Raw genomic sequence first — 25309 nt, forward strand, 5'->3', positions numbered from 1 at the left:
ATATGAGTAGGGAGGTACTATTTCCATCTTATAGATGAGAAAACTGGCTCAGAAGTGTTAAAAGTCCACAACCATGTTTTTTATGACAGTGCATTCTTGGTCTACATAGGTATACTTAACAATCAACATGTCTGGAGTTTAACTGCTAAATATAGTCTTAGTTAATCACTTACTTTGTACCAGGAACTGTTCTAGATACTGGAGATATAAAGATGAGTAAGACACGATTCCTTCTTCCACGGAGTTCATAGTCTAGTGAGGAGACAACCTGTAAACAGATAAAACAGCTTTCACTGTGGCAGTTACTAAAACAGATGCAAAATGGCAACCACTACATCTAGGGCACAGAATAGAAAGTGGGTGATTCAGTCAGGAAGAGAGTCACAGAGAAGGAAACCTTCGAATAAACTGCGTGTTAGAGTGCAATTCTTAAAGAACTAATCACAGAAAATATGGAGCATTCAGAGAACTGTTGGTAAGACTGGTGCAAAGTGAGCAGACCCACAGGCAAACAGTAATCTGAACTACAAAGAACCCTATGGGGTAGTTCATATGGTATCCAAAACAAAGCACAGTAGTTTAAAGTTTAAAGCTTATCCTGAAGGTAACACTGACAGGTTTCCATAGCAAGAACTGTATTTTAGAAGAATGACTTCGGTAGAAACGGGTCCAGATTTAAAATAACAAGTTTATCTGAACCAGAGCACCGGCTGTGAGGAGAAAGCTCAGCATACATGTAAGATCTCTGACAGATGATTATGGATAGCTGAGTCTTAGAAGGAAGGAGGACTCCACACAACTAAAATGTCGCACTTCGCTATCTGGGTGGATAATGGAGCTATAACCAGGATAGGGAACAGAAGAGGAACAAATCATGGAAGACAACATGCCACAGAGTTTTCAAGAGCCAATTCTGCACTCAGACTACTTGAATTTCATTTCCAATTCTGCCACTTAAACAGCTGTGTGACCAGGCATGGCAAAAGAAAAAAACAGAAGTCTGAGTTTTTACAAACTTTTGAGTGAATTCGTTACTCGTCCAAATGAACTTAGGTCATAACATATATGGCTAGTCATATGTAAGCTGATTATGTCCAGTTTAATCCTTTAAAAATATCACAGAGTTGTATAAGAGCTCATTACTATTCAACTGCAAACAACAGTGAGAGTCCTGAATGTAGATAATAAACGACATTTCCAGTCCTCCAAGGTTACAGACCTATCAACGCCTCACTCAGAAAATATTGCCTGCTTACTTTAAGATGTCATTCTTGAGTCAGAAGCAAAATTTTTTTTTTTAAATCCAACAGATCTGATTCATTTTGCATACTATGCACAGCATTATGGATTAGAAAAGCCAGAGAAATATCATCATGTATCCATCTGCCTGGATCAATTAATAAATATACTTAGTAACTGCCTAGTCTATTAAAGTGGGTATGGTAAGGACACAAAAGTGGTAGAAGACCAAGTCCCCATTTCCACGCTAGTATTCTAGTTTCAGGACATTAATACACAGGTAATATCCCAGCAACAAGACAGGGTGGTACATACCAGCTGCTAAAGAAAGTTAGTCCAATGGACATGGAACTTGAAAGCTTAAAAAGCCAGTTAGGCAACAAAATTAAAAATTTAAAACTCAACTTAAAACTCAATGAATTTTAACAATGAATTAAAATTTAAAACACAAAATTTAAAACTCAATGAATGTGGCAAAGACAAAGACAGACCATCCAGGCTGAGTCCTCCTTCATGGGAATGTCTCAGTCCTGGGTACAGGGGGACCGTAAAGCGTAACCTTAGAAAACAGTGCAATGGCTCTAACTGTAGAGACAGCTTTCGGATGTATCTCAAGAATATTTCACTAGTAGAATCCTGATATAATAAAGCACACTTCTGTTAGATTTAACAGTTTCTGTAGGACCAAAATATTCAGAAAGGAGAGACCCATTCTACCTGGGATACATATCACCAGGCCTCGGTTTCAAAGCCCAGGTGACTCCACGTGGGCAGAAGAGGAGAGGAAGGAGGAAAACCTTTCTCAGTACCCAGTGCCTTTCAACTTCAGAATCGTTCCCTTTTATCAAACTCTCCGAATGATCACCACTGCGGTCTCCTACGATTCCGAGATTACTTCTGCCTTCCCGGGCGGCCTCCTCCCACTTGAAGCCGCCACCCTGCTCCAGCCTCACCATCTGCACCAAGCCTGGGTCTCGCCCCCTTCCATCTCACCGACGGCAGGGGTGACCCCGTGCCTGGCTCCGGGCAGCTGCGTCCAGCACTGCACTGCCTCTTCAGCGCCTGTCCGCAGAACTCGAGCCCCTCGGACCCCCAGCTCTCCGCTGGCTGAGAGCACCCCTACCTGTCTGTTCAGCACTTACCAGTTACACATTCACATTCCCATCTCAAGGAAACAGGCCAAGTACAACCACTTCCAATTTTAACACTGCAACATTAACATTATTCTCTTTCAATTGAGCTGAATTTTATTTTTTTTTTAGGATAACTTCTTTACAGTCTTGGCTTCTGCCAAATATCAACCTGGTCAGGTACGTCCCCCACCTCGGGAGCCTCCCTCTCCACCCCTCCCTTCCTGGTTGTGATCAAGCCCCGGATGGAGATCACAAGTCACACAGCAAATGCCCACTGGGCATCTATTCTACATGTGGCAACGTACGTGTTCATGTGACTCTCCCCACACGTCCCCCTCTCCTTCCTCCCTCACGCTGTGTCCATATTTCTACTCTACTTCCTACCCTGTGGGATAGCTCTCATGGTACCCAAAACAAACAAAGCACAGTAGTTTAAAGCTCACCCTGAAGGTAACACTGACAGGCTTCCACAGCAAGAACTGCACTTTAGAAGAATGACTTCGGCAGAAACGGGTCCAGATTTAAAATAACAAGTTTATCTGAACCAGAGCACGGGCTGTGAGGAGAAAGCTCAGCATCCATGCAAGATCTCTGACAGACGACTATGGATAGCTGGGCTTTCTTCCCAGGAGCGCTCAGCCACTGTGCCTCTTCCTCCACCTTCAAATACACTTGGTGCTGAAGTCTCAGTATGTACTTCTAATTATTTGGGATAGAAGCCAGATGATTTCTTAAAAACTTTACCTGTCCACACTAACTTCTGTATAAACTTCACTGATTAATCCTTTAAAAGAAAAACACAGGAATTCCACCCCCCTGATAATCTGCAATTGCCACTGAGTGAGAAGGAATAACACTTGTGAACCGTGCAGCTCAGTGACCTGAAGAGTACTTGCGGTATCTGCCAGACAATGGACTGACGAAGACCGGCATCCACAGGAACTTTTCATCCTCCAACTGCAGTCTGGGTGTTTTGTTGTTAATCTAAAAGTGCCTATTTAGTCCCAGGATCTAATAACCACAGCTGTCTCTCTCCCACTTTCCTGTACTCTGAGTAAACCTCAGAGTTTATTCTCGTGCACAGCACATGCCAGTTCACGGGAGGAACACAGGCGGCGTCTTTGTTTTAATGAGGAAAATGTGTTTACCTTCACAATGCCAAATTTCCTAAGTCTGTATTAATATCCAACTCTTATGATTCTCTCCACCCAGTTTCAGATGTTCACACTATGTGACCACCATGCTCTCAACTTACTCTGTTAAATCAATCTACTCAAACAGTTACCTAACTAATAAAAATTTCTTTTCCTTTCTCAAATTTTCAAATACTTGTATTGTTAACTGCATGTCCCTTGCTGTAAGAGTCAAAAGCCTTGCTGAATTTTACCTTATGCCTCCTTAAATTATCACAACACACACCCTTACACCTACTGCCCACTAATTCCCTGCAATTTATTTCCTCGTTTATTTCCTACAACTTCACTCACTAAAAATTCACATCCAGTATCTAGTCAAACTACTTAATTCTCTTTCTCATTCTCATTAATTCCAATTAAGGTAATTCTTGATTCTGGGTACTTTAAATTCTATCCACTTCTTTGCCTTAAAACAGTTTTCCATCACAAAGAGGCTCCAGTCATAACACTAAGCATGACTGGAGCAACCTAACTAGCTCCGCTTTTCCTATCAAGTTGCTTGCCCCCAGTCAGTAAGACACAGCTACAATCACCCACCCAAAGCAAGACTAACCACTTACCCTTTCAAACAGAATGGGTTTCACGTAAGCTTCAAATCAGCAAAATTTACAAGATCTTCCTGTCCGTACAGAATGCAAATTCCTTTCCCAAAAAGCAATAAATAATCAACAACACACTTTGTACCTCCTGGTGGCTCAGACCAGGAAGTAAAGAATGTGCCTGCAATGCAGGAGCCTGGGGTTTGGTCCCTGTGTCGGGAAGATCCCCTGGAGAAGGGAACGGCAACCCACTCCAGGATTCTTGCCTACAAAATCCCACGGAGGGCTACAATCCACGGGGTTGCAAAGAGTCAGACATGACTGAGCGACTAATGCTTTTACTTTCCACTGGAGGCTAAGGTAGCAGTAACTATAACACAAAAAGTAAAGGCCAGTTGAGAGATCAAATATCAAAGATATTTCCATTTGGAGCTGACAGAAATACTGGGTTTTGCCCTTTTCCAAGTCAGAGGTTAGTAAAAAAAAAAAAACTAAACTTACAGCAAACTTAATATAAAACTCTCAACATCTAGCAACATTAGAAGTTACAAGAAACCCAACTCAGATCCTGTCAACAAGTAAACTTTCACTGGTAGAAGTCCTTGGGGGTGGGAGTAGGGGGAAGAGAGTAACAAGTGACTGAAAATAAACCATCACTTACCAGAGGCAAGTCTGAATTTGAACTTCTGCACCCACCTTTACCAAGAGACAGCAAACAGTAGCTACGAGAGTAAACTCTGCAGCCAGACTGTCTAGGTTCAAATCCTGGTTCCACTACTGGCAACCTCCTTCATCCTACACTGCCTCAGCTTTTATATCTATAAAATAAGAAAGATAATGGTACCTACCTCATAGATTTATCAAGAGAATTAAATGAGTTAATATTGACAAATGGCTAAGAAAACTGTCTGGCTTACAAAGGCTTAATAAATAAACTGACATAACCTTTGACAAGTAACTTAACCTCTCGCAGCAGCAGATGTCTTAGGAGAGATTACCATTATATAAGCACTTTGTGAATTATAAAGTGAAATATAAATACTAAATTATTAAGCACATAACACAGAAAAACATTAAATATAAGATAATAGAAAATAAAGCATTTATAGAAAAATATAATCTTGCTTATTGCAATTCTATCAATAAATTTTTCTGAATAGTGAGGCTGCTTTTAAACTCAACTCTTTGGCCTTCTGAGACACTCACCCAATCTACCGTATTTTAGATAATTTCTGATGGAGATTCTTAGAAAAATATATTATGCAATACCCCGTCCTAGTATTGAGTCTCTGAAAATGAAGACTACCCTCCTTTCCAAAGTGACCGAGTACCTACACAGCTTTCGTGTCCTAAATACACTCTCTCCTCCCATTTACACCCTCTTCTTTTTGGCCATCAAATCCACCTGAGGTTTATGTTATGAAAACAACAAGAAGACAAAAAACAATAAAATGAAAAACCAAATACTTTGATCAAATAACCTCTTAAAGGAACAGCCAACCTTCTTTCTCGCCTCCCACTCACTTCTCCACCCATGCAGTCTGGCTGCCACCTCACCCTCTGCTGAAACATCTCCCTCTTCCTCCGTGACCAAGTGGCGGCCACCTCACACCGACTCTCTCCTGCAGCTCTCTGCACCGTCAGACAGGGATCTAGTCAATAAATGCGGACTGGGCCTCCACGCGCTCCCTATGAAATTCTGACTCAGGCCTCTAACCTTTCCGGTAAAAGACAATCAATTTGCCATGCGACAAACCAGAGCTGATCAGTAAACAAAGCAGGCAGCAGGCATCTAATAATCAAAGTGGGTATCAATAATCAAATCAATAATCAAAGCAGGCATCTTTTACCACTTCTGAATTAAGTCATTCAGCATATAAATCTACTAATTCGTGTTTTCAGGTAGTGTGTTAGACACTAGGCATACAAAAATCATCTCAGATATGCTCTTTGCCCTCAGTGAGTTTATAATTGAGCTGTAAAGACACACCAGGCAATCAGCAGCGTCAAGCTGCTGACAGGGTGGTGCAGAGAATACAGCGGAAATACAGCGCGGGCTTCCCCAGGAGCAGTGGCTCAGTGGTAAAGAATCCGCCTGTCAGCGCAGGAGACGTGGGTTCAGCCCCTGGGTTGGGGAGATTCCCTGGAGAAGGCAATGGCAACCCAATCCAGTATGCTTGCCTGGGAAATCCCATGGACAGAGGAGCGTGGCAGGTTACAGTCCACAGGGTCACAAAGCGTCAGACGCGACTTGGTGATTAAACAACCGAAGAGGGACATCTAAGTCAGAGTCTGTGGGACAGTGACGGTGTCTGCAAAGGCTTCTGAGAGACGGTTAGCAGCAGAGAGGAGCTGTGCAGGACTCCTCGGGAGCGCTGTACACACGAGAGGAGAGTGCTCTCAAGCCGTCTGGTACTCAGAGAAGACCGCCACCATGGGCAGCGAGTACACCCCTGGCTCTGCTCAGGAAAGTCTGTGGAGAGAGTTTCAAGAGGTGAAGCCTTAGGGAAGGGAGAAGCTGCCCCTGAAGAGCACCGAGGAAGCCACAGAGCACAGTGCATCTTCAGCAGGAAGGACTCCCGCTCTGCAAGAACTGCTCTAACAGTGTTGTGGGGGAGCCTGACAGTGGGCTCGGCTGGAAAGGGACTAAAAACAGAGGAAGCAGCAGACAGCAAGGCCGGCATCTGTAATAACTGGTGGACTAATCAGACGCAGGGATAAAGAAAGAGACTACTTCTCACCACCTCCAATACCGCCTTCTCCTCCAAGCTTCATGATTTCTCACCTAGACTGCAGCGCGTGGTCTCCCTGCCCCACCTCTCGACTCCTCTCACGTCATATGCTTGCATGCCCTTCACATCCATCCCCGCCCCAGTGGTCAGAGCAAGCTTTCCAAAGCAGGATCATCGCAAACGCTCTTTCACCCTCCAAAGGTGTCTCATTCTAACTCCAATAAGGCCAAACTCAAACCCAGCTGCATGTGACCTGCGGCCCCTACAACTCCTACCTCTCCCCTCCCCTCTTCTCTTCTGCTTTCCCTGCTCCAGCTGACAGTCCCTCAGCTACCTCCTCAGCCTCAGGGCTCCACTCAAACATAATCCATTCGAAAAGAATCTCCACTTAGCCCAGGCACAGAAGAGCCCACTCCTTCACCTCTATCACCTCACCCTATTTCATCTTTCCTAGTAATTCCCAATCATTTAGGTTCAGTTATTTAATCCTCTTACTTCTACCTCCAACCTTGTATCTACCTCCAAGGGCAGAAATTCTATCTTATTCACTTCCAGAACCCAGGCTAAAGCCTGGCTGAGCGAAGCCCCCCCAAAATTATTACTGACCAATTGAGACAGGGCTCAGGAAATAGATGCTGGAGGTAAAGGTATGCATGACATCCCATAAGCAGGCGCTCAGGAACCACCTGAAGCCACCTGCGATGACAGGTGGTCTTTCACCCAGGAAAGGCCGCCGGCATACAATTAGCAGTACAGATAGAACCCAGGGAACAGCAATACTGAAAGGCTGGATGGTAGATGGAGACTGTGCACAGGACTGGAAAAAACCAAAAGTTTAAGAATTTGAAGGAGAAGAAAAGTGGCTCAGCCCAGCAAGTACTCCAAGAAGATCCGTAAAAGAGAAAACGGGTTACTAGACTACAGGGATGCCACCAGGCCCTCAGCAAGAGCAATTTTAACAGAGTGGGAGGCCCAGAGGCCAAAGGCTTCAGAAGCAAATGAACAGCCAGAAACCTCTTCAGATGTGTGATAATAAAGGAAAAGAGATGCAGTCTTAAAGGGAGGGGTACACAGCTTTGTTTTTGAAACCAGAAGAGACCTGAATATGCTTTCAGGCAGGAAGATGCTGACATCACAGAAAGACAATGATTGCTAGGGCAAGATCTCTGAGAAGCGCTGGCTGAGATTTAACACAGAGGCAGAAACACAGTCCTTACAACTGAGACCAGAGAGAGAAGAATGCGTGAAAATGCAGGTATCTCCGAAATTGGAAAGTTTAAGGAAGGGATTAACTGCCAGCTCCCTCCGCGAGGCAGGCACTCTGAGGCACTGGGGAATACAAGGGTCGATAAACACAGACAACAATCCCTATTTTACGAGCGACGAGGGATGTGGTAGGTAAGGAACTCAAGGCAGGCAGCAGCGCCCATCCCTACAGACGCGTGATTTCCTTTCTTTCCAATTCACCTTACAGTTCACGTTTACAAGCAAAGACATGGCAGACCTGCTTAGACAATAGGGTCTAGAAGAGAAACAGGTCTATTCTAGCTACTAACAAACTATAATATTTGTGGTTATTCAGATGCATTAAGTACACACACAATCTCTGCCACCTCTGTTCATTAAAATTCAGCTAGAGAAAATGACTGGTTTTCTCCAAAAAAAAAAAGCAAAGCAAAGCTCTTTATCCAAAGCCCACTAATGACACATTTCTAATCCACTACCAGCTTTCCTCAACTGAGCTGCATGTCATAATTACCAGGGGACATCGCCAGTGGGCCCCTGTGCTTCTCACAGACACATCTGGGCACCGGTAACTTCGTACACGTTTTTCCTACTGCTTATCTACTTAATTTCTAATCATCCCACAACATTCAGCTCAAGCAAACATAGCACTGTAACCATGTTTTTTCTTTATCTACGCCACTACACTGGAAATTTCTTTATTAATTCTCATCTTTATAATTCCAGCCCCTGGCCCACTGCTCAGCCCTTACTACACACTCAAAAAACATGTGTTGAATGAAGAGTCACAATGAATAAAATATTTAACCTGTAGAAATGGTTTAGGAGTGGCTATGTTAAACAGTATACTTATATAGCATAGAACTGAAACTCTTAAATTAAAATGTTAAAGAAAATCCTATATAAGCGGGACCATAAACCACCTGTACCCTCCCCCATCTTGGCTCGGATAATTCTGAGCACCAAGTCACGTGCACCTTACCAACATGACTGCATCTCCACAGCCCACAGTAAACTCCCAGTAAAAAAAGTTCAATACAAAAGTAGAGGGTAATTGTTACCTAAAATGATCATTTGACGTATTAAATACTCAAATATCCAAAAATATATTGACAAGAGAAGAGCTCATGAAACTCAGTACTTTCTGTCCCTAACTATTCAAAATAATTCAGAAGTCACACACTCATCCCCAAACTATACATAGAGCAGATTCTAAAAGTCTGGGGGAAAGACAGCTACTTAGAATACGGTACAGATTTTCCCAACAGAGATGTTGTATAAGTGCTGGTGAGATAGCAAGACCAAGCTACAAGAGCCTAGCAAACCCGTAAGAGCCAAACCACTTGCATTATGTTGGTGCAAAAATAATTGCAGTTTTGCATTGCTGAACTCTGTCATTTGATAATGGATTACATTCTTCAGTAAATGTGGTTATGTTACACATCATTTTAATGCTCATTTCTCACTTTATGGTTTCTTTGCTAATGACTATTACCTGCCATTTAATTGATATTTATTTTAGACTATAGAAATGATGTTAGACAAAAAGCAAATTCGAGTGATATTTTTTTATTCAAGTTGAAAATGGGTCAGAAAACAGCAAAGACAAGTTGCAACATGAACGCATTTGGCCCAGGAACTGCTAGCAAACACACAGTGCAATGGTGGTTCAAGAAGTTTTGCAAAGGACACAAGAACCTTGAAGATGAAGATCATAGTGGCTGGTCATTGGAAGTGGACAATAACCAAACGAGAGCAGTCATTGAAGAAAGTTGATCTTCTTACAACTACCTGAGAAGCTGCCGAAAAACTCAACACTGACCATTCTACGGTCATTAGGCACTTGAAACAAATTGGAAAGGTAAAAAGCTCAATAAGTGGGTGCCTCCTGAGCTGACTGAAAATCAAAAAAATCATCATTTTTGAAGTGTCATCTTCTCTTTTTCTACACAACAACAAACCATTTCTCAATCGGACTGTCACATGCAACAAAAAGTGATTTTATACAATAACCGGCAATGACCAGCTCAGTGGTTAGACCAAGAAGCAGCTCCAAAGCACTCCCTAAAGCCAAACTTGCACTAAGGAAAGGTCAGGGGGCACTGGTCTGCTGCCAGTCTGATCCACTACAGCTTTCTGAATTCTGGCGAAACCATTCCTTCTGAAAAGTATGCTCAGCAAATCAATGAGATGCTCTGTAAACTGCAATGCCTGCAGCCAGCACTGGTCAACAGAAAGGGCCCAATTCTTCTACACAAGGACGTCTGACTGCACATTGCACAACCAACACTTCAAAAGTTGAACGAACTGGGCTACGAAGTTTTGACTCATCTGTCATATTCGCCTGACCTCTCACCAACCAACTTACCACTTCTTCAAACATCTCAACAACTTTTGGCAGGTAAAACGTTTCCACAACCAGCAGGAAGTAGAAAATGCTTTCCAAGAGTTTCTCGAATAATCTTGAAGCATGAATTTTTATGCTACAGCAATTAAACAAACTTACTTCTCAATGGCAAAAATGTGCTGATTGTAATGGTTCCTATTTTGATTCATAAAGATGTGTTTGAGCCTAGTAAAATGATTTAAAATTCACGGTCTGAAACCACAATTACTTTTGTACCAATCTAATACTGTCCACAGAGATGTTTCAGAGCTTCCACAAAAGCTTATTTGTATACATATGCAAAAACAAAAGCAAAATTCCAAAATAAACAGATGACATTGAGAAAAAAAAAATACCAAAAGCACTTCACAGTGCCTGACACATGGTAAATATTAGTCTTTACCCTAAATTATAGCTATTTCCCCCCAGAATCTTTGATTTCAAACTTTTGTGTTCATCAAAATAGCTTTAGTTTTCTCACTTCATTCTAGACTGTAAATTCCAAGCGTGCAGAGAACTCCTGGCCTATACACCATGCCTCCCTCAAAGCTTGGCACACAGGAGTGCTTAATACTATTTAGGTAATTATATTTGGATAATTACTGTCAACAAAATGAATCTTAAAAAACAACTAAGTAAACCACAGGAGTAAAATTAAATAGCTTTATTTAGTTTTCAGGTGCTCTCTTAAGTGAACTACAGTACTTCTCAAATCGATTTTTTTTTCCTTTTAAAACTACTTCCAAAATGAAGGAAAAAGGGATAAAAATTCATGTAGAAAACACTCCTTTATTTTTACATATAAAAATTCATGTAGAAAATACTCCTAAGAGTCACCAGCTTAGCAAACACTGCTCTAGATAAAGTCTCACTAAAGGACTGAATGAGACAGGGCCTTCTCTGGCCTTGTAATCTTATTAATTCAGAAATGGAGGACAGAACACATTGGATTTTTCTAGCTCATAACTGCTTGACTATAAACACTGCATATTTCATGAAAACAGAGAGTAACAATCATCCACAATCTTTACATCAACTCAACTTGCAACTGTTTCCATTTTTATACTGTTATTTTCCTCCAATATTGATTATTTTTACAAAGTTGCAATCAAAGCAGTACAAATCATTTCATTTTCTAACTCCCATCTCCCACTTACATATAGTAAGAGGTACTGAATACAAACTTGACTGAGTCCTTGGCCAACATCAGAGAACAACTTAATTGATGCTTGTAGTTTTCACAGTATACCTTTGGCAACAATTTTCTAGAAGGCCACAAGATGGTGATGTTGCTCTCTAAAAGAAAGTGTTAGTCACTCAGTCGCGTCCAACTCTTTGTGACCCCATGGGCTGTAGCCTGCCAGGTTCCTCTGTCCATGGGAATTCTCCAGGCAGCAATACTGGAGTAGGTAGCCATTCCTTTCTCCAGGGGATCTTCCCCAGCCAGGGATCGAACCGGGGTCTCCTGCACTGCAGGCAGATTCTTCACATTCTGAGCCACCAGGGAAGTGCACCTTTTAAAAATATAATCGAGTATCTTACACCAACTTACCAAAATACTGAATTAATAGTTCTCCTCCAATTCAAGTAAAGAATATTAAAATGTCTCTACCTACTAGAAAACATTAATGAGTAAGAAAATATACTCATCAAATTTAGCAGGAACTATTTTGATTTTCAAGGCAACAGTTACGGTCCTTAAAAACAAAAACACAGGACTCCAGCATTATTATTGTGTCTTCTATCACACGAATCTTTCCCTCGCTCCCTGCTCCATCCCCTCCTTCAGGAAACTAAAAACAAAACATGAAAAAAGAAATACATTTTTACTTATTGACTAACTTTATTTTTCATAATTATTCTTAGATAATTCATATTGCTATTTTCAAAGACTTGATACTAAAATGTATTTCCATCAACAAAGGTAAACTACACCAAAATGCAAATGACACAGTTTCTAATTTGCACAATTTCTCAATTTCTTATACAATATTATGCTTGTAATGGCAAATTATCAAAGCTTTCTTTTTTAATTTTTGTTTTTAACCAAAGCTTTTCAAGCAGAAAAATGTTTGCAGTTGGTAATTTTCCCTACACCTTAGTACCAGTAGAAGGCAGGTTTCCCATTCCTGTGGTGCATAGTCAATTAAAAGAAAAATCAAATAACAGCATCTTAAAACTTAGGTTCTAAGCCTATAGAATCAATTTAAGATAATACTTAAAAAAAAAAAAAAAAGCTTCATAAATACCCCCCTGGGCAGAATAGTAAGATGACAGAGCGTAGCTCCGTGAGACCAGCAGCCGGGCAGCACTCACGTGGGCACCTAAATGACACAGAAACATGGCCAATCTTAAACCTGGAATCCGAACCATCAGGCCTCTGACTCCAAAAGCAATAAGACTCACACTGACCATTTATTAGGTTCCTGTTTGTCTGTTATGTTGCCAAAAAAAAAAAACCCAAAACTATCTCTAATGTCCTTCACAGTCTTTACTATCTCTTCTAGCAGGTAAGGAAAATGAGGTTTTAAGAATTTAAGTAAATTGCACAGGGTTACAAAACTGGTGAAAGTCAGAATTTTGAACACAGATCTCCTGGGCTCAAAGCCAAAGCTCTTTTCACTACATTTGTGTTACAAAAAGGATATTAAAAAAAGAAATGCTGAGCTAAACCCAAGACTGAATATGAATAGTCTGCTATATCAATCTGATGTTCCTATTCTTTTACTATTTTATCACTTAAGCAACTTTATAATAGGGTGGTTTTGTGGGGCTTTTAAGCTAGGTCACTAAAAATGCTTTCCCTGAAAGCTCAAAAGGTACTTTAAAACAAGGAATGTGTAAAAAGCATAAACACATTAACAATGAAGAAGATAGATTGCTGGGACTATGTTTAATAAATCATTTCCATGTATTCTGGGAAAAAACGCCCAGGCCAACCTAACATTCTCATTCTGCAAAGATCAAATTTCATGTAATTACATCACGTAACATCTCATATTTCAAAATGACAAACATTTCCATCAATAATCTGTCATTTATTTCAAAGTGTAGTATTTTAATAATATGTGCCTATAAAACTTTCCTTCAAATTCAAAAATGTTAAAGGCTTGGTGTTTTTCAAATACACAGTACTTGCTCTGAAGTAGCAAAAAGCACAGAGCCACCAATCAGAGCGGAAGCTGAGGCGGAGAGGTGATTAAGAGGCCCGCTGACGGACACACAGAAAGGTTCCTGACGTCAAGGCCAAACCCAGGCCTGCTGCTGAGGCCGACACTCTTCTGCCCTGCACTGGCCACTAGGACAGCACAACCCAAAGTGACATTCACCCCACAACAAGGCCTGACTGTTTCTAAATACATTAAGGCTTCTAAGTTCCCGGCATTTAAGTAGCCGTGGAGATCTGCTAACTCTTCAGCTCCAAAGTGCCAACTCCTAATGTGAGAAGAGCATCCTGGGTAACGTCAGCAGAGTCCAAACTTCAATTCTCCTACTCGGTTGTATTCACCACCCTCTCTGAGGCTTGGTTTTCTTACCTGTAAAATGAAGATATCAACTTAACTTTTGTGAAGGGGAAATGTGTCAACATTAACTCTAAGAAACTGGAATTGTTTCCAGAATGAAATAGAGATGATGCCGAATAACTGGTAACTTCCTAAACATGCTCCCATCACCATCACCACTCCCGTAATACTCTCAACGGCTCTGAGAAACACCACTATTTTTCTGCCGTGTCAATACTGCCACAACAGCACAGAGCAGAGCAGGTTGAGGAGCACGTCCATCACACGACCACGCTGCAAAGTGACACAAAGCAAGCTGCCCACACCTGTAGTCAGGGTCAGATCAAACCACACTGAATCACTCGAGAGGTACAGAGCACTGCTAAACTCTCTGTGGTAATTACAGGACTTCAAGATACTTTACGACTACTCCAGTAACAGAACACAGTGCTCATTTACTTTTTACAAAGAATTTTAAACCAGGCTGCTAAGTATGAACTTTCAGATATCTTCATTCTTACAAACTTAACTTCGTAACTCACTTGGTGACAAAAACCGAACTGACCTGAACTCATCCGGCAGCAAAATTTGACCAGATGTGTGACTATCTACTGTCCTTATGTATCCATAACTAGACATTTGCCAAGGAAAGTACAGAGTGCTCCCCTAAGACTTCATTGGGGTTTTATATAACAGAGAATATGGAGTAATTACACATTTCTAAAATTTAAAAAAAAATTATTTCTACAACACATTTGACACCAAAAACAAGGTATTATAAACCCATCCTAGTGAATATTTACTCAGTACTAAGTATCAGGTTTAAGTCATGCAATAAATCTACAAATAGGTATTATTATTACTACTATCATTTTACATGTGAGTATCCAGTTTACATATGCTAAAACTGGGGCTTAATCTAAGGCTCTCTTTACCAAGATCACTGTGCTGTGTGTGTTTAGTCTCTCAGTCCTGACTCTGCAACCATGGACTATATGCAGCTCGCCAGGCTCCTCTGTCCATGGGGATTTTCCAGGCAAGAATACTGGAGTGGGGAGCCTATCCCTTCTCCAGGGGATCTTCCCGACCCAGGTATCGATTCCGGATCTCCTGCATTGCAGGTCAACTCTTTGCCAGCTGAGCTACCTGGGAAGCCAAACCAATAAGTAAGTGCCAGAATGCAGTCTAGGTTTGTCTAACTTGAAGGCCTAAGCTCTTAAACAGTTTAGCTAATACTTCACAGGAAAATTAAATTACAATGAAAGTTTTTAAAACAAATTATAATTATCAAAAATTTTTAATGTAGCACAATGAAATTCCTGAGTATGATGTACACTTCCCTTTCTGGGTAGTCACATCTAAACATCAACACATTTCATAGCTCGAAGGACAAAAAGAGATGAGTTTATTGTCACTTTGCTTCCCAAAGAACTGGTCAGTCAGTGGAAACAAACAAAAACAATAGGCTCCTTAAACAAATGCCAACTGATCCTTTCCACTCAAATTTAGAAAGAATCATGGGTTTAGCATGTTTTTTAACCACAAAATGTACTAAGACGATAAAAATAAGGTTGATATGTAGCTTAAGTTTTTCCGGGAACAGCCCCAATGTAAAGACCTGCTGTTCCAACTCGAGACAGGACCACAGGCCTGAGGGGGGTCACAGCCACAGACGCACGTCATCAGGACCACCGCGATGAGCACAGGTCAGGGAAAATAAGCTTCAAAGCTTTGGGTTTTTTTTTCCTTTTGATCAATTTAAAATTTAAACTTTCTCTCAGGACTTTCTCCTCAAATCAATATCCTTATTCGAAGCAATGGCTTTTCTCCACAAAAGACATATTACGGCCCCCATTCAATCTACTTTCTACCCAAAAGACCAAATTCCAAGTTAAACACACTTCATTCAAAATCTCCATTTCTGAGTAGCTTAGTTTATCTTAACTAAGTGAAAAGCAGTAAGATTACTGGATAAATAATCACAGTATCTAACTTGTTTCAGCTGAGGCAGTTTTTAAAAAAGGAATACTTTCATTCATAAAAACATATTTTGTAGAAATATAGGGAAATTTTTTAAACAAGGAATCATGATGGGTGCCTCTTTCAGGGTTACTTCTCTTGCCTACTTCTCACTATAATCACTATGTATTAGGTTTCTACAGGTCACTTGGACCAAGTCCTTGACAATTTTCTGGCTCATACTTGGTCTTTCAGTTGTGTCCAACTCTTTGCAACCCTACAGACTGTACTGGTTTTTCCAGTAGTCATGTACGGATGTGAGAGCTGGACAATAAAAAATGCTGAGCACCTAAGAACTGATGCCTTCAAACTGTGGTGCTGGAGAAGACTCTTGAGAGTCCCTTGGACTGCAAGGAGATCAAACCAGTCAATCCTAAAGGAAATCAACCCCGAACATTCACTGGAAGAACTGATGCTAAAGTTGAAGCTCCAATATGTTGACCACCTGATGCAAAGAGCCGAATCAATGGAAAAGACCAATATTTGCTGGCAAAGACTGAAAGCGGGAGGAGAAGGGGAAGACAGAGGAAGAGATGGCTGGATGGCATCACCAACTCGGTGGACATCAGTTTGGGCCGACTCCAGGAGATGGTGAAGGACAGGGAAGCCTGGTATGTTGCAGTCCATGGGGCTGCAAAGAGTTGGACAAGACTGAGCGACTGAACAATAATTTACTGAACCCTATAGGTTAAACAATGGTCTTAAAGAACATCAAAACCCCAAACTATCCATTCAGTTTATACCAACAGCTCTCAAACTAACGTGTACAAAATCATCTGAGGTATTTACTAAAAATGAAGATTCATGAGCTCCACTCGGACCATACCACAGATGTTGAAGAGTACAGAACCTACATTTAACCAATATGTTGGTAACCCAGACGACCATGATACAGGGGACTGCACCTCGACAACTTATGACCCACCCTGTATTTCATCCAATGACAGTGTTAACAGTTTCCTGTTCCCAGACTGTACAGCCAAACCATCACCAGCTGATATACTGCAGCCATGCTGAGTCAGTATCTTTCTCAGATTCACTCTTAACCTTTAGGCAACTTATTTTTTAAGCTAAGAGGTGAAATTTAACATGCAGCTCTGCCTATGCCAAACTAAACTACATCTGTCCTTGACAAATGAGTGGCTCACAGAAAGTTTTCAACTTGTTAATAATGAGTTGAGGGCAGTAAAAATGATTCAAGGGCTGCTAATGTCCAACGGACCACATTTTCTTTCTGCTTTACAAATAATATTTCAATGACTCCTTACAAAAACCCAGAAGATATTTTTTTCCTTTTACAGAAGAAACTGAAGTAACACTGCTGTTAACCATCACTGACAAAACTCAGGTGTGCCTCACTCTAAAGCTACAGCTTTTGACCCACGCACAGGAATGCCTTTAATTCTTAAACTGAATTTAAGAACAGAAAGATCTAATTTATTTACTTCTAAGATAAAGTAAGTATGCCCTAACTTACACAGAGCAAGCTCATTTGACTAATTCTCCTCCCCACACTAACTAAACACACAGCATGGTTCACCATGGGAAGCTGGAGCTAAGGTGCAACAGGAGTATCCGACTTCAAGTCAGGACGCAAGTCAGTTTGCGTCAGATTAGGACCATGGGGTCCTAATCACGGGTATACTAAACAGCTATCAAAGAACTTGTTTTGCTTAGTTAAAGAAAAAGCTATCACACCTGCAATTCTGTTAATGCTAGCACATTTTTAAACCACTCATGTAATTTAGGACAGGGAGGAGAGCCATAAAGAAACACCTTAAGGTAATTCAATCTACACCTTTCTCTGTGCCCTAGCTGCTCCTATTTATATAAACAATGTTTGTCAGTACTGAACACTCAATTACCAAGTTCTGCCCACAACAGCCAACATCCTACTATACTCAGAAATTTGCAAAGAGATTTGCACCAGAAGGCAGAAATCTACTCAAAATTAAAAAATGCTCCAAATCTACACCTAAATTCTTCAAATGAAATATATTGGTTCATTATTCTATGCAGAAGCTATAATGTAATAACAACAAAACATACATTTATTTTCTTCATTCCATAGTTAGCCATAATATTACTTAGCATATAACTCGAACTAAAAGAAAAAAAAGATACTACTGAGATAGTGACAGTGAGATACAGATAAAATGAGAACACTCTAGGTAGCAATCAATGAACCTACCTGTTCCACGGAAGGAGAAGCACTTCCTTACCGTTCCTTACATATTGCTAAAGAGACAGGACTTCCATTCCAGTCTCCACAAGGAAAGAATATTGTCTCCATTGTAACACTCTCTCCAAGAAAGGGTGGCTTATCCTAAACTTTCCCCAACACTGCAAACAGAGAATACTATTTGTGAGGCACCAGTTTGCTCAAGGCTAGTCAAGGCCAGGAGCTCTGCTAACCCAGGTCTGGCATCGAATCACAAGAGCCAATCGATCTCTGCCTATTTAATGCACAGGATACTGACTGGGATTTGTCTGATCCAAATGGTTAAACCGGGTAAATCACTGCCTCAGAGGGGCCTGAGCTCTCGATCTAGAACTTTCTTACCCTGAAGTACAGCAAGTCGATCTTGCCCATTATGGTGGCACACTGGGTCAAACCCCAGAGACCCCAGACTTTCTCTTCTTTTCTACCCCAGGAGGACTGGCTATTCCTATCTGTGTAACAAGCCAAACACACTATCATTTGCACTTGAGACTCAACCTTCCATCTGACAGGCCCAGACTCCAGGAACTAAAAGTACCAGGCAGCTCATCTCAGCTTCCAAAACAGTTTTCCAGAAGCCCCGTTCCTGGGATTCACATACTTGTCTAGTCCCTTTCCCTTGAATCTGGACCTATGACCTGCTTTAACCAACAGAATATGACAGAAATAAGACTAGGCTGGTTCCAAGCCTATGCCTTAAGGTCTGGTGGCTTCTGCTTTTGCACTCCTGGAAGCCCTTAGCCACATATATGTGAGGCCAGCAATCCTGGAAAGGACACGTGGAGAAAAGCGGTCCTGAGACAAGACTGTGTGGTAAATGAGAAGGAGGAAGGGGGAGAGAGAGAGAAGAGCAGCACCTAACTGAATGCTAGCCATGAAAGCTACCACCGGCAAAACCAGCACAACTGCTCAAGTGGCCCAGCCCGGAGCGCAAGCCTGTGAACCAAAAGCAAAAAAGAACAACAAAAAAGAAAAACCGAAAAAACCACACACCCCACCCCCCCCCACCAAAAAAAACCTGGTTGTTTAGTCATTTAGTTTCACATTTGTTACACAGTAACAAGTAAGGGAAACAGCACTCCTCTGTTCCCCTTGTCTTTCTGCCTCATTTGTTCAAAACCAGAAAAAATAACAAAGGTAAATTATCACAATCTGAACTATTCACACAATCCCAGAAGATGAAGTTCGTGCCCTTCCCCCGGTCAGGGCCTCCCCTCGGCTCCCTGTCCCCAGAGCGCAGGCTCCTGGGCAGTTCCCACAGCCCTGCACGCCCAGCCCTGAGCCCATGGCCAGCCAGGCAGCAGGGACACCCTGGAGTGCTGTGAGCAAACGACAGGCTCCAGGAGAGTCAACGCAGATGTGTGTCTTAGTTCAGCTCAGTTCAGTCGCTCAGTCGTGTCCGACTCTTTACAACCCCATGAACGGCAGCAGGCCAGGCCTCCCTGTCCATCACCAACTCCCAGAGCTTACCCAAACCCATGTCCATTGAGTCGGTGATGCCATCCAACCATCTCATCCTCCGTCATCCCCTTCTCCTCCTGCCCTCAATCTTTCCCAGCATCTGGGTCTCTTCAAGTGAGTCAGCTCTTCGCATCAGGTGGCCAAAGTATTGGAGTTTCAGCTTCAGCATCAGTCCTTCCAATGAACACCCAGGACTGATCTCCTTTAGGATGGACTGGTTGGATCTCCTTGCAGTCCAAGGGACTCTCAAGAGTCTTCTTCAACACCACAGTTCAAAAGCATCAATTCTTCTGCACTCAGCTTTCTTTACAGTCCAACTGTAAGAAATGTAGGTCATGTATGTCACATCCATACATGACCACTGGAAAAACCATAGCCTTGACTAGACAGACCTTTACTGGCAAAGTAATGTCTCTGATTTTTAATATGCTATCTAGGTTGGTCCTAACAGACTTTAGGAACTACCTGACAAATGGCTTTACAAAATATATGCCCCAAAAGTCATAAACATATGAATCTGAAATGTATCCTAAGAGTTTTTAAGGTAAACTCCTTTTTAAATGACAAAGCTTCTTAAGTACTGGCAAAAACTGTGAAGTATCATGATACATACTTTTGAAAATCAGATCCTGATTTATATCCTCCTAAAATACAAATCTTCATAGACAAAGCTTCATTAAAAAGGTTTATAAAAGAACAAACTTCTTCTGTAAAAACAGGTGAAGTAAAACCAACAGATTTTCAAAAGGAAATTAATACCTACATTTCACCAATGTACTTTATCAGACAAGAAATCACCTTTTGATTTTTCCTTGATAGAAGAGTAACTACTTGTGATAAATACTAAACATTTTCAAATTTATGTACCAATAGCAACTACAATGAAGGTACCATTTTAACACAGAGGAGGAAACAGACAAGCTCAGATCTACACAGTAAAAAAAAAATTGGTTTTTTTTTTTTTTTTTAGTAAAAAAGTTTACTACAGGTTCCAAACAGGTAAATTCAAACTCCTCACATAAAATCTTCAGTTAAATTTCCATTTTAGATGAACAGTTGATGGGAAAAGAATACTGACTCAGGAACAAAAAGATGGGTATTAGCTCTAGTTCTAATTTTAGCCACCTGCTAGCTTGCTAGCCATATACCCTGGAAACGTCACGTTTTTTTACTTGAGCTTCACTATCTTCATCTAAAAGGCAATTATTCCTGACACACCTACTGTTCAGTTGTCATGAGAATCAAATGATGATGTATATAACCCATGACGGAAAAGTGTAAAATACTGTAATATATAAAATATGGTATTCTCCTTAGTGCCAGCGGCAAGGAGTTAAAAAAACCACCTCTGTGTGTGCTTTTTATCAGACACTTCTCCTCCACTGTGTATGACTAGCTGCGTGTGTGCACGCGTGCTAAGTCGCTGCGGTCGTGTACGACTCCTTGCAACCCCATGGACTGTAGCCCGTCAGACTTCTCTGTCCGTGGGATTCTCCATGCAAGAATACTGGACTGGGTTGCCATGCCCTTCTCCATGGATTACTAGCTAGTTACTTCAATAACCACCACTAAGGCTAATTTATTGGCTTTCAGTGCTTGTTATTATTACATCATATTTTTATAGAAAGAGTAAAAAAGATCCCAGCCTTCCTAATAATTATGGAATCAAAGTTTCCAGAGCTATAAAGGATACTGTGTAATAACTTACTCTGGTTCTCCACCAGGAAGACAATCCTATAGAGGCAGAAAAGTCAACCACTTACTCATCAAATTACGCTTTAACCATAACAGGCAGAGTTAGCTACTTAATCCAATGAAAAAAAATCACTGACTAGGTCTCCGCACTTCAGTATTCTGTAGTTTTAATTTTTATTTAATAAAGTGTTCTTGAGTGAAGAACTATTCTTAAGTAGGAATGCCTGAATATAGAAGATAAAAGTTCTTAAAAGTTTATTTCACTTACTTCCCCTCCAGCCCCACCTCTCCAACCCAAACTGAGATACAAAGGAAACCAAGGAGAGCATGACCGTTTTGGTATTCCTAGCTGATCTCCATATACCCAATTCATCCATCAGTCTCACTAGCTCCCCTGTACATGGAAAACAGGAAAGGTACAGACAGTCTAATAAAAATCTAAAACCCAAGAATCACAAAATGTTAAGAACTGGAAGGAACCTCCCAGGATCCCTACTGATGAGGTCACTTAAAGATAGTGATTGCATTCAGTTGATGGTAAATCGGTTGTACACATCTCCAGACAAGAAAACCATCACTGTCCATCAACTCCTGATTCTACTTTACCCATTTGCTAACTGAAATACTTGGGACAAATCATTTAACTTCTTGGATTTGTCGGTTCCGTAACTGAATAGTAAATAAGTTAGTCAAAATTCTCTGTAAGCAAAAAACCGCAAGTCTAAGGGAAATAGTGTCACTAGATGTACACACAATATGTCTCTACAGCAGAGGTTCTCACTGCTAAAAGGAAACATTTGGAGGTTCTATTGTTTTAAAAGGTCCCCAGTAACTCTGAGCACTGCTCACAACCCACTGGCCCATAGGTTCCAGGAATGAGATTTAGGTGGTCCAGACTTCTTGAAATTTATCCACAAAGCACAGGTATATATGCAAATTTTCCAGGCCAATAGCTTTCTTTAGTTTCGGCAAGGGTTACTAATCCCTGAAAGGTTGAGAACTACCGCTATAAAGTAGGCTGAAGATAAAGCTTCTGTGGATGTTGCTCAAAATGTACCACTATTCTCTCAACCAGCCTGGACCAGAACCTCAGTTACTTTACTTTCTTCTTTTTCTCTCTCATCAAATTCTGTCTATTCTACTTCCTTCCTCCATCCCTACAACTGCCAGCAGAGTTGAGACCCTGACACCTTTGACCACAGCAATGACGTCTGTTGTACCTCCAAGTTCTACTTCAATTCACATGACAAACTGCTGTCAGATTAATCGTCTGAAAACAAAGCTTTAATCGTTTCCTTCCCAACTCAAAAATCATCTGTAAAACCCCCGTCGCCTACTAAATCCAAGGTTACTGCCAAAAGCAGTCCATAAGCTGGTTGAAATTTTTACTTGAAGCTTTACCACCCATTATGCGTGCATGCGTATTAAGTTGCTTCACTCGTGTCTGACTTTCTGCAACCCTACAGATTATAGCCCGCCAGGCTCCTGGGTCCATGGCAATCTCCAAGCAAGAATGCTGGAATGGGTTGCCATGCCCTCCTCCAGGAGATCCTCCTGATCCAGGGACTAAACCCACATCTCTTACAATTCCTGCACTGACAGATGGGTTCTTTACTACTAGTGCCTCTTGGGAGGCCCCTTATATTGGTACTAATAAGTTATATTTCATCCAAACATACTTGCCTCTTCCCCAAATGTATGAACTCTGAGCTCTTAATCCCTTCTCTCTGCCTGGATTACCTTTCCCAGCCTATCAAAAGTCTATAGTCATTCTTCAAACCAAAGATTTCAGATACCAAAAGCTGTATGAAATAACCCCCCTAATTCTACCTTGCCAAATAAGATGTGAGCTCTCACCCCTCTGAATCTGAATTCAGTATGATTCAGATTCTTTTAATATTATGTATTAAAAGACAAATTAGGCATCTGTGTACGAACTTCCTACCTGCCTAACTAGTCTGTGAAGGCAGAAACTGTTAACACTCTCATCTTTATATTCCCCCAAACACATTGCAGTCATGCAGTAGATGCTTAATAATCGTGTAAGGAAGTAGAAGAAATTTCAGCCTTCACAGGATAAGCAGATTATTATCTCTTGAAGGCAGAGACCTTACATGCAACATTCCGGCTTCCAAATATATATCCTTTCGTTACTGCCTTTCAAAGCCCTATGTTGTAGGTCATATAAATAGTTTTGCATTATAAGGGAAGACCCATTTGAAAATGTTAATAAGCTACTTGAGAAAGAACAATTTTCCCACTTTACACTTCTCAATTTGAAGAGCTCCCAACACTGTTTTCAATTTTAAAAATATTAACTATTCATGAAAAATGATAAATTCAGCCACAGATAACTATCTACTTTATGACTAAAAACAAGTCACATAAATAAAAGAATGCCTTTCTTCTTTAAAAGGTCCATTTCGCTTGCATAATACATACAGACTTAATGAGACAGGTAAAGTGGATTTATACATAAGCATGAACCCTTTACACTGTACACTAGGTATTTCAGGCAAAAACAAAAATCCAAAGAGAAGGAAGATAACTTTGGACTGTGTCCTTTTACACTACTATTACCAATAACATTTTAAAGCAGAAACTCACATCTTTTGCACACTAGCTACACACAGAGATAAAAACCAAACAGGAAAAGAAAGCCACATGAAAGCCCCTGGCAAAGATTTTTATCCTGAAAGAGCAAAAATGCAAACGTAACAAATACTTTTCTTCTTTGGTGATGAAGGTTTCATAGAATCACGGTGAAGCAAAGGAAGCTCAACTCCGAAACCTATGGAGCAAAGAAAAGGCTTGTTGTGCACAAGACGGATGGTTTAAAGGCTGCAAAAAGCAATGGGCTGATGACAAAAATTTTTTAAATGTTTAAAGAGAGGAAAAGGAGAAAAGTCCGAGTCACAATAAGATAAGGACGAGTAAAAACTGCAAGGTCACTGGGACCCAGCAGGTCACAAAGGTGGAGGTGGGGGTTGTGTCGCGGGGGGGAGGGGGGGCGGCAGCCGCAGAGGCGGGGAAGAACCGGTGGCGATAACATGTCAGGAAAAAAAAAAAAAAGGCGTTCTGAGTCGGGGACCCTCGCCTCGGGACGGCGGAACTGAGGTGGAAGCCGGGGCAGCGAGCCCCCGGACGAGGGCTCTGAGGGGAGGCGAGGAAAAGGCAAGGAGCGGGCGGAGGAAGCCCGAGGACCGCGGCTGCCGAGTCACCGAAGCGCCGGGCGCCCGTCTCCTCAGCTCGGGCCCGGACCCTAGACCCCACCTCAGAGCACTGCCGGCCGCCGGGCTGCGGCCGGGCCCCGACGGCCCTCGAGGGAGGTCCCGCCCCGGGGCGGGCCGCGCGGGCCCCGGGCGCCGCCTGAGGGGGTCCCCGCCTGAGGGGGTCCCCGCCCGCGCCCCCGCGCCCCCGCGAGCCGCGGCGTCCTCACCCGGCGCGAAGCCGTCGGCTCCCGGCGGCCCCGGCGGCGGAGCCTCCTCCACAGGCGGGCGCCCTCAGCCTTCGGCGCCCAAGACCGCCATCTCTCAGCAGGCGCGGCGGCGGCGGCAGCTACCCAGGCGGCGGCCCCGGCAGCCCAGGCCGCCCGCAGCCACTAGGAACCCGCTCGCCGCGCTCGCCGACACCCGCCCCTCCCCCCACCCCGCCCCGGCCTCGCACCGCCCCCGGCCGGCCCCACGCCTCCCCTCCCGGGAGCGCGCCGCGTGCCCGCGCAGCCGGCGCCGCTCCCCGAGCGCGCGCGCGCGCCCCCCCACCCCCCCAACCCCACGCCCCGCGCCGACACGGGCCCCGCGCTTCCAAGTCCGGACCCGGAATCCGGCTCACCGCGAGCATGCGCAGCGAGGGAGCGCCACCCCCTCCCCGCCCCGCCCCGCCCCTACCGCCCCTACCGCCCCTACCGCCCCTACCGCCCCTACCGCGGCCGCCTGTGGAG

The 25309-nt window shown here is 42.5% G+C and overlaps 1 protein-coding gene across 7 annotated transcripts in view; it reads right to left on the minus strand.

The window, feature by feature from the left end:
• Nucleotides 1-24977, minus strand: part of WWP1 (WW domain containing E3 ubiquitin protein ligase 1) — a 138054-nt gene extending 113077 nt beyond the window's left edge. For 2 of the 7 annotated variants that reach the window (XM_043483769.1, XM_043483767.1), the window contains exons 1-2: nucleotides 24809-24977; nucleotides 174-268 (exon numbers count right to left, since the gene is read on the minus strand). The gene's annotated coding sequence lies outside the window, so the exon portion shown is untranslated. Of the gene's footprint in view, nucleotides 1-173; nucleotides 269-18183; nucleotides 18902-19683; nucleotides 19732-24808 lie in introns of those variants that run through there. The other 5 variants (XM_043483770.1, XM_043483764.1, XM_043483768.1 and 2 more) reach the window with 4 other exon arrangements.
• Between the last annotated feature and the right edge of the window lie 332 nt (nucleotides 24978-25309).

This window comes from Cervus canadensis, chromosome 12 (genome assembly GCF_019320065.1).
Source record: "Cervus canadensis isolate Bull #8, Minnesota chromosome 12, ASM1932006v1, whole genome shotgun sequence".
NCBI lineage: Eukaryota > Metazoa > Chordata > Mammalia > Artiodactyla > Cervidae > Cervus > Cervus canadensis.